The sequence below is a fragment of the Lathyrus oleraceus genome, chromosome 1 (genome assembly GCF_024323335.1).
Source record: "Lathyrus oleraceus cultivar Zhongwan6 chromosome 1, CAAS_Psat_ZW6_1.0, whole genome shotgun sequence".
Taxonomy (NCBI): domain Eukaryota; kingdom Viridiplantae; phylum Streptophyta; class Magnoliopsida; order Fabales; family Fabaceae; genus Lathyrus; species Lathyrus oleraceus.
Window position 1 is genome coordinate 159067220 of NC_066579.1, and position 9049 is coordinate 159076268.

A 9049-nucleotide genomic window follows, 5' to 3' on the forward strand; every position below is an offset into this window, starting at 1 on the left:
TAAGGACTAAGTTGACTTTCACACATCTTTCTAGTACTTTTTCTAAGTTAGAAAGGCACCCTTCAAAGCTTGATCCACATACGGAAAAATCATCCATAAATACTTCCATGATATCATCTAGGAATTCTGTGAATATTGCCATCATACATCTATGGAAGGTTGCAGGAGCATTGCATAATCCGAATGACATTCGACGAAAAGCAGATGTTCCATAGGGACATGTGAAGGTAGTCGTATCCTGGTCATTTGGATGAATTGGTATTCGGAAAAATCTAGAGTAACCATCTAAGTAACAAAAATATAAGTGCCTAGCCAAACGTCCAAGCATCTGATCAATGAACGGAAGGGGGAAATGGTCCTTCCGAGTTGCTTTGTTTAGATTTTTGTAATCAATACACATTCACCATCCAGTTTCTACGCGCTTAACTAAAGATTCTCCTTTTTCATTATGAACTACCATAACACCTCCTTTCTTAGTTACAACATGCACTGGACTAACCAATTGACTATCTGAGATCTGATAAATTATTCTAGCTTCAAACAGTTTCATCACTTCCTTCCTTAATACATCACCCATGATATGATTAATCCTCCTCTGGTGCTCTCTAGAGACTTTAGAGTCCTCTTATATAATAATTATATGCATACACATAAATGGGCTTATCCCTTTTAGATCAGAAATGTTGTAGCCAAAAGAAGTATGATGTTTTTTTAACACTACCAGGAGTTTCTTAGTCTCATCTTTATCAAGATCAACATAGACTATAATTGAATGATCAATGCGTCCATCTAGAAACTCATAGCTTATATTTTTAGGTAGTACCTTAAGTTCTACTAAGGGTTGCTTAGGGCTTGACATATGGTCAGGTGTAAGTGCAAGACCTTCTCTTAGGCTATCATCTTAATAATGTTTAGCCTCATTTTCTTCTAGCATAACTTCTGCTAGAATTTTGATCAATTCCTCGATAGGTGGTGTCATCCATAAGCTAATTCTTTTATTCATTCATCAATAATATATATGAAATAACATGTGTCATCTATAGCCGGAGCTTTGAGAAATTAGGAAAGAATAAATACAATTTTCTCTTCACCTACTTCAAATGTTAATTTCCCTCGTTTTACATCTATTATCGCATCGACAGTGGCTAAGAAGGGTCTACCTAATATGATAGGTATGTTAGAGTCTTCCTTTATATCCATTACTATTAAGTGCATAGGTATATAGAATTGTCTAATGTGTACTAGAATATTTTCCAGCATTCCTACAGGGTATTTGACAGAGCGATCAACCAACTGAAGGGACATCCTCGTAGGTCTTAAGTCTCCTAAGTTTAGCTTTTCACAAATCGAATGGGGAATTAGAATCACGTTAGCTCCTAAGTCATAAAGTTTCTTGTCAATGAAAAACTTGCCTATCACACATGGAATAGAAAAACTACCAAGGTCTTTCAGCTTTGGGAGCATGTTGTTTTGGATAATGGCGCTACACTCTACAGTGAGTGCCACTGTCTCGTCATCTTCAGGTTTCTTTTTATTAAACATGACTTACTTTAGGAACTTGGCGTAAGAGAGCATTTGTGTAATTTCTTATGTGAAAGGTCTAGTGATATGAAGTTGCTTTAGAAGCTCTATGAATTTCTTGAGCTGGCCCTCATTCTTTGATTTGGCGAGTCTTTGAGGATACAATATTTTTTGTTTATAAGGAGATGGAGGTACATATAGATTCTCTTTTTCAACAATTTTATTAGTTTTGGTTGTCTCCTCGTTATCAATTTTCTGTGGTTTTCCTGGCTCTCTTCAGCTATTTTCTCTACTTTGCTCTCAACTTTCCTATACATCGCAGGGTTTGAAACTCTTGGGTCAACTGGTCTATTTATTTCTGCCCCTCTTCATGGTGTGATGGTGTTAGCATGACCTTTAGGGTTAGGTTGAGATTGACCTGGAAATGTCCCAGCAGGAGCAGAAGTAGCCGCTTGTTGCTGGGCTACTTGAGAGATTTGTGTCTCAAGCATCTTGTTGTGTGTGGCCATGACGTCAACCTTGTTCACCAATTGTTTCACCAACTCATTTATATGATCATTTTGGTTCATAAATTATTTATTTTGTTGAGTTTTAGTTTCAATGAATTTCTCCATCATTAGTTCCAAATTTGATTTTCTAGGACAGGGCGGAGCAACGGTAGCTCCCTTTTGGAAATTTGAAGGTGTTGGTGGTGGTGGGCTGGGAGCAAACAACACGTTATTGTTTTTGTAGGAAAACCTTGGATGATTTCTCCATCCTGAATTATAAGTGTTTGAATAGGGATTTCATTATGCATAATTAACTTGGTCTAACACAGTCCTTGTCAAAAGCTGACAATCAGTAGTAACATGTCCTTGAACTCCACAAGTCTCGTAGTTTGGAGTCACATTAGCTACGGTATCTGGAAGGGTAATGGTTAAGTTATTTATCTTTTGGGTGAGTGCATCGAACTTAGCAATCACATGATCTAATCCATTTACTTCAAACATGCCTCCCTTTTAAGGTCTTTTCTCTACTTGAGCATGTTCGGTTCCCCATTGATAATGGTTTTGTGCCATGTTCTCAATAAGCTAGTAAGCTTAATTGAAGGGTTTGTCCATTAAAGCACCGCTAGCTACAACATCTATGGTCATTCTTGTTTTGTAAAGTATACCATTATAGAATGTATGGATGATGATCCATTTCTCCAGAAAGTGATAAGGGCATAGTCTCATCATGTCCTTATATCGTTCCCAAGCTTCAAAAAGTGACTCTCCTTTTGTTTATCTCAATGTAGTTATGTGATTTCTTAGCACTAGTATTTTTCTTAGAGGAAAATATATGGCTAAGAATTCCTTCTTTAGTTCGTTCCAAGTAGTGATGGAGTTAGCAGATAGAGACTGTAGCCAAGATCTGGCTATATCTCTTAGGGAAAAAGGAAACAAACGTAAGCAAATTGCTTCTGGATTGACTCCATTACTCTTTAACATGTCTGGATATTATACAAACACTGACATATGAATATTTGGGTCCTCAATGGAATTTCTTGAGAACTGGTTCTGTTGCACGATTTGCAGCAGAGAAGGTTTCAATTCGAAGGTGTTCGCTTGGATTGCAGGTGGAACAATGCTTGAGTGCGACTTGTCTTGAAATGGGACTACGAAATCCTTAAGAGGATGGTTATTTGGTTTAGTAACTAAACACACATACATTCAAATGGATATGTCGTACAGTACCGGTGATATATATATATATATATATATATATATATATATATATATATATATATATATATATATATATATATATGTGTGTGTGTGTGTGTGTGTGTGTGTGTGTGTATTGATTTGCATTGTTTTCACTTTACACACACATATATATCAGTTTGGTGAAACTGAAAATTAATAGCAGAAACAACGACCAATAATTAAAATTGAAAATTAATAGCAGCAACAATAGTAAAAAAAACTCTGAAAACAAGAACAACACAAAATGAAAGTAGAAAATGAAACTTGTTAATAAAATAGAACCTGCAAATAAATTTGACTTCTGAAATTAAAATATGAAAACAAAATTTGGCAAGATTGTTGTAAAGTTGATCCAAGTACATAGAACAAATTCCTAATTCTAAGATGCATCAGTCCTTCAATGTGAGAAACTGGAGCTTTTACAATAGTAGAATTTCTGTCTAAAATAAAATGCTCTAAAACTTAGATGATGAAAACTTAAGACTTATGGCTATTTATAGAGTTAAAATCTAATGAAAAGAATTTGAAAGAGTTATCAGCTGAAGTGGGAGAGGACTGGGTATGGCGGTTGCTATTTTTCTGGGCTCAAAGTCCATGGCGGACACCATGGTCTCGTGGCGAACGCCATGCGTGCAAATTTGGTAGAACATGGGTTTAAATTGCATGGCAGAGAACGCCATGAGGGCTGAGTGTCACCCTTTTTTACTTTTCTTTGTGCTGAAGTGGCACCATGATTGCCACGTCATGGAAAATGCCATGGTGAACGCCATAAGTGCAGAACTTGTCATTTTTCTCTATTCTATACCATTTTTATCTCGATTTCTCGCATTGATGCTCCTACTTGGAAAATATCTGAAACAAGCACAATATATCAGCATAAAACCATAAAAAAATAGACTAAAATATCATGTGTATCAAGTCAGAAACGTGATACGTTTCGTGGTTATCAGTATGTTGACAACCAACACTTTTAATAAATTGTTATTAAGGGAGTCGAAACAAAAAATAGTTTTGATTTTAAAAAAATTGAGAACATAAAAAAAATTACTTTTACCGAGGTCTTAAGGGAATTGTTTTATCTCCCATTGACTTCTTTAAAATCGATTATGTTCAACTTTTTACTTTGAATAGATAAATTTGAATAAAATGGTGTTTTTTATGTCTTAAGAAAAATGGAAGACACGCCACTTATTGTTATGTACTACCTCCGTCTTTTATTATAAGCTATTTTAGGAAAATATTTTGTACCACAATATAAGTTGTTTTATAATATCAACGAATCATTAATATTATTTTTCCTATTACACCCTTAAATATTTATTATTCTCTTTTTTTTTCAATTATGTCAATTTGTTTTTTCAATACAATTAATGAAGGACAATTTTGTAAAACCCTTCATAATTTTTTTATATCACAATTATTATATTTCTTAATACGTGTGAAAAGTCAAAAAGGCTTATAATAAAAAACGGATGGAGGACATGTTACTCGCATTAAAGTTTTGTTTGGAATGATATTGTTAGATAAGACATATTGGTGAGAAATTAAGTACTACATAATAAAATAAAAATAAAATAAAATTTCAATGTGACGTATTATTTGGATTTAGATGGAATGGTATCTATTTTATTTTTATTACTTCACTTATCACTATTTTTTCTCTCTTTTAGTTTGGCTAAAATGAAATTTTTTGTTTATGTTGTGAACATAATTTAACGTGTTGATCTAATTATGCATTAACTTGACAATTAGTTAGCTGGCACCTAATAGTTTGATTAATCTAACGACTATGTCGGTTATATAGCTAGTTAGCTCTAGTGTATAAATATAACAAGCATTATTTAAATTTAATAGCTCATTGATACATATCACCTTACAACTTTAACAAGTGGTATCAACGACACTTTAGTTTGGATCCATTTTTAATGTGTATCAAACAAGAATTATGTCTTTCGCTTTCCTTCGTGTATGCTTAAGAACCATGACTAGTTTGGCCAACTATCTGTTTTGAAAATCTTCCAATTTTGTACGGCAAGACTTGAGACCAATGGTGTGTGAAGATGAGATTGTGCGGTTTGGGATTCAAGGTTGGATGGAAAATGCAACTAAGGCACAACAAGATGCACACAAATAGCTCAAGACATGTGATTGCAAAATACAGTTCATCATTCATCTCTGTGTAAATTTTGTGAGTTCTGAGAAAATTTATGCATCCAAAACAACAAAGGAAGCTTATAATATACTTAACAATGCATATGATTGTGAAGATAATAAAGTAAGAAAAGAGAAGCTTCAATCTCTTAGAAGACAATATGAGTTAATTGACATGATATGAATCCACTAATGGTTTTTTTACAAGATTGCAAATAATTATCAATTCAATGAAGAATGGTGGTGATGTAATTATTATTCACGACATTATTGAGAAGGTTTTAAGGACCTTGATCCCTTAATTTGATCATATTGTTATTGAAATTGAGGATTCTAAGAATCTTGCATCAATGTTATCAAGTGAAATGCATGACTCCCTTGAATATGTGAAAAGATAATCAAAGAGACGGGGAAGGTAACGTTCAAGACCAAACATTGTTTAATTGTGTTAGAGGCAAGAATAATGGTCATTGGAACAAAAACGGTAAAAAGGAAAGGTTGGAATAGTAAGGGTAATGGTGATTCCTCAAATGATCATGATTAGAACAATATATGTACGTGTCACAACACTCGCTCAGGTAGATATGGGTACATAAGTCAAGACCCACAAGCCACTCATCTAGAGTACAAGGATATCTCACCTTCAAGGTTCGTATCTTATGGTGTTTATCGTGCGACGTGAAACTTATATCATCTAGCACAACACGGTCAATAGAAACTTAGAACAACTCGATCGCCAAATTCCCCCTCAGCGGGATGATCGAGCAGACACGTGGAAAATACTCTAAGTATTCTTCAACATATTCCCAACCAGAGAGACATGGAAAATGTTGGTGGATGCCATAAAATGGTTTAGATGAAATATCAGTAAGGGTGTAACTCAAGTGTTATGTAATTAATATCAGTAAGGATGGAAAAAATTATGGTAAATAGACAAATGTCCGCTATCATTTGTCTTGTCTTCCATAAACTTCTTCAGCTAATTCCGAGTAAAGGTAAACCAAACAAGTCCCCCCAGTTGTACTCATGAATCTTCTATAAGTCAATGAAGTATTTAATGTAGACAACATCAACATAAGTCACATTTTTGTCCATAATTATGCTTGTGTCGACCCAAACCATGAAGTGTGACCTCAATGCATGTGTTCTATGATATACAACTTGTGCATCATCACCCTTAACTTCCTCTAGTGTCATCTATCTCATGTTGGACTTTAGCAAGGTCAACTCCTAAATATGTCACCATCATGTCTTGCACATTAGGTTTGCTAATTCTAGAGTAATACAATAACCTTCTTGTAGTCGTAAGATATAAGAGGAATATCATATCATAAATAGATCATCAATTGTGATGTTTATCTCACCGATCTAAAGATGAAATGACAAGGTCTCTGTGTGTCATAGTTCCACAAACACAGACAATAAACCATGGTTAATATAACCATATACAATCCTACATAATCCTTTATCCCAGATAGTTGCAAGACATCCTAAAACCATGGTTCATCAGGTTACTACAACTTTGCAACCTTCCTATCATGGTTAATACATTTCAACATATCACGGTACTGTAAAAAAATTCATCATTGTCATACAATTCAATTATTATAACACGTGTGTTTAAAAGAGTAATTAAATATGCGTGCTACCTCTTCATCCCACATGTGCCTAGTAGCATGGTGTGTATACAAAGGTGGTAGTGAAAGGTTTGAGGTGCCTCCTGAAAAACTATTGAGCATGGCAGCATCAAGTACAACGGGGACTTCTGAGGCAATAAGGGCTTCATAATGAGCCAGAGACACATGATTTCAAGAAGACGATGTTGGAGGCTTATGAACCCAATAAGATAGTGCTTCAGCATCAAATAAAGTTTCTCCAACTGTGTGTCACGGGGGTTTGGCTTTCTCCATGCGAATGGAAATATGTTGGGCCACTCTACCATGTCTCATTCTCTGTTGGTTGCCAGTCATTTTTCCTATAGCCAGATAAGAAAAGGCATATCATAATAAAAAGTATTGGAAAACTGAACCAAACAAAATAACGCATAACAGATAAACCTAGATTTTGTTATTCGGACTAAGGACGCAATTAGAATAGAAGAAACAGAAACATAGACTACGAACCCTAAGCCCAAAAGTTCAAACTTTCAAATAAAGCAAGTAATGACAAAACATATATGATATATCTATTGCATGTAACCTACTGTATCTTAATTATAACCTATATAGGTGATGCATGTGTCACAAATAAAAAAACTAAGAAAATGAAAAACTTACCAAATGTGAGATATGAATGATCTTGAGTTGAATGTAACGAAGTAGAACTTAAGGGATATGCTCAATTTGAATGCAGTGGATGAGAAGTTGTGAGAAAGCTTGAAAAATGTTGAGTAGAAGTATGCTCACAATCTTTGTTTCGTTAAATTTATTGAAATGAAAAAGGGAAGGGAGAGAAAAGGCGTCACCCGGATACTTAATCAGAAGCGTATGGATTTCAATCTCCATAGAAAATTAGGGCATTGAAATCTTGATTTTTTTAAAATGTGGTTTTGAATAGTTTGGAGATTGGTCATAGGTGTGGTGTGTTGAGGCGTGCCTGGACAATATTTGTAACTTATTAATTTGGATTCCAAATTTCAAACTTTTTTTAACATTTGCTTTGGTGTGTTTCAGAGAGAATTTGTTGTGTATTTGGTGTGTCTGGATTTTAAAATATGAATTCTAGGACTATTTTTGGAATTTCGCTTGGGTGTATGAGCAAGGCATGTGGTGTAATGAACTATCCCCTAAAAGTAATAGTTAAAAAATCAAATTGTATCAATCTCCTATTTGGTTTTTAATAGATGGGATCATTCACAAAGTCAATTGCAAGTTTGCAACCAAACATATCCAATGACCTTTCACATGCATTAGGAAAATTCAATATCTTCTAGTTTTGAGATAAAAATAGCAATGCTTTGGTTAACAAATAAAAATGATTATAGGTTATGAGAATGAAAATGTTGTCAACTGAATTATTAGAAAATCAAATTGTATGAGATTTCACATTTATTTGTAACAACCGTTCTCTTAATTATCATAATTAGCTAATTATTGACAAATCAAATTGTATGAGATTGCACATTTATTTGTAACACTCATTCTCTTAGTTATGTAAATGTATATATGACAAATTAGCTAATTTAACGGGTTGAAAGTCAACTTGACAACTTTTAATTACATTGTATTTATATGAGAAGTAATAATGAAGAGGGACACATTATGAATATAGAAGATCTCCCCAATACCAAAGGCAAGGCAAAGGGGCCAAAAGTCGATATCTCATTCTCTGAGAATGATGCAACTAGCATCCACCCTCATAATAAGGATCACATGGTCGTTACCGTCATATGCGACAAATGAGAGATCAAAGGAGTTCTTGTAGACTAAGGAATTTCTCCAGACATTCTGTATTATAAGGCATTTGAAAGACTCTGTCTCAACCCAGAGGACTTAAAACCCTTCAAAGGTTCATTGGTTGAATTCTTTGGGGAGTAGGTAAAAGTAAAAGCTTACATCATGAAGAGGGACACATTATGAATATAGAAGATCTCCCCAATATCGAAGGCAAGGCAAAGGGGCTAAAAGCCGCTATCTCCTTCTCTATAAAGG

At 34.4% G+C, this 9049-nt stretch overlaps 1 non-coding gene across 1 annotated transcript; it reads left to right on the forward strand.

The window, feature by feature from the left end:
* Positions 1–2709: 2709 nt before the first annotated feature.
* On the forward strand, positions 2710–2816 carry LOC127116667 (small nucleolar RNA R71). The gene has a single exon (XR_007801470.1). It is a non-coding gene; the product is annotated as a small nucleolar RNA R71 (small nucleolar RNA).
* Positions 2817–9049: the final 6233 nt, after the last annotated feature.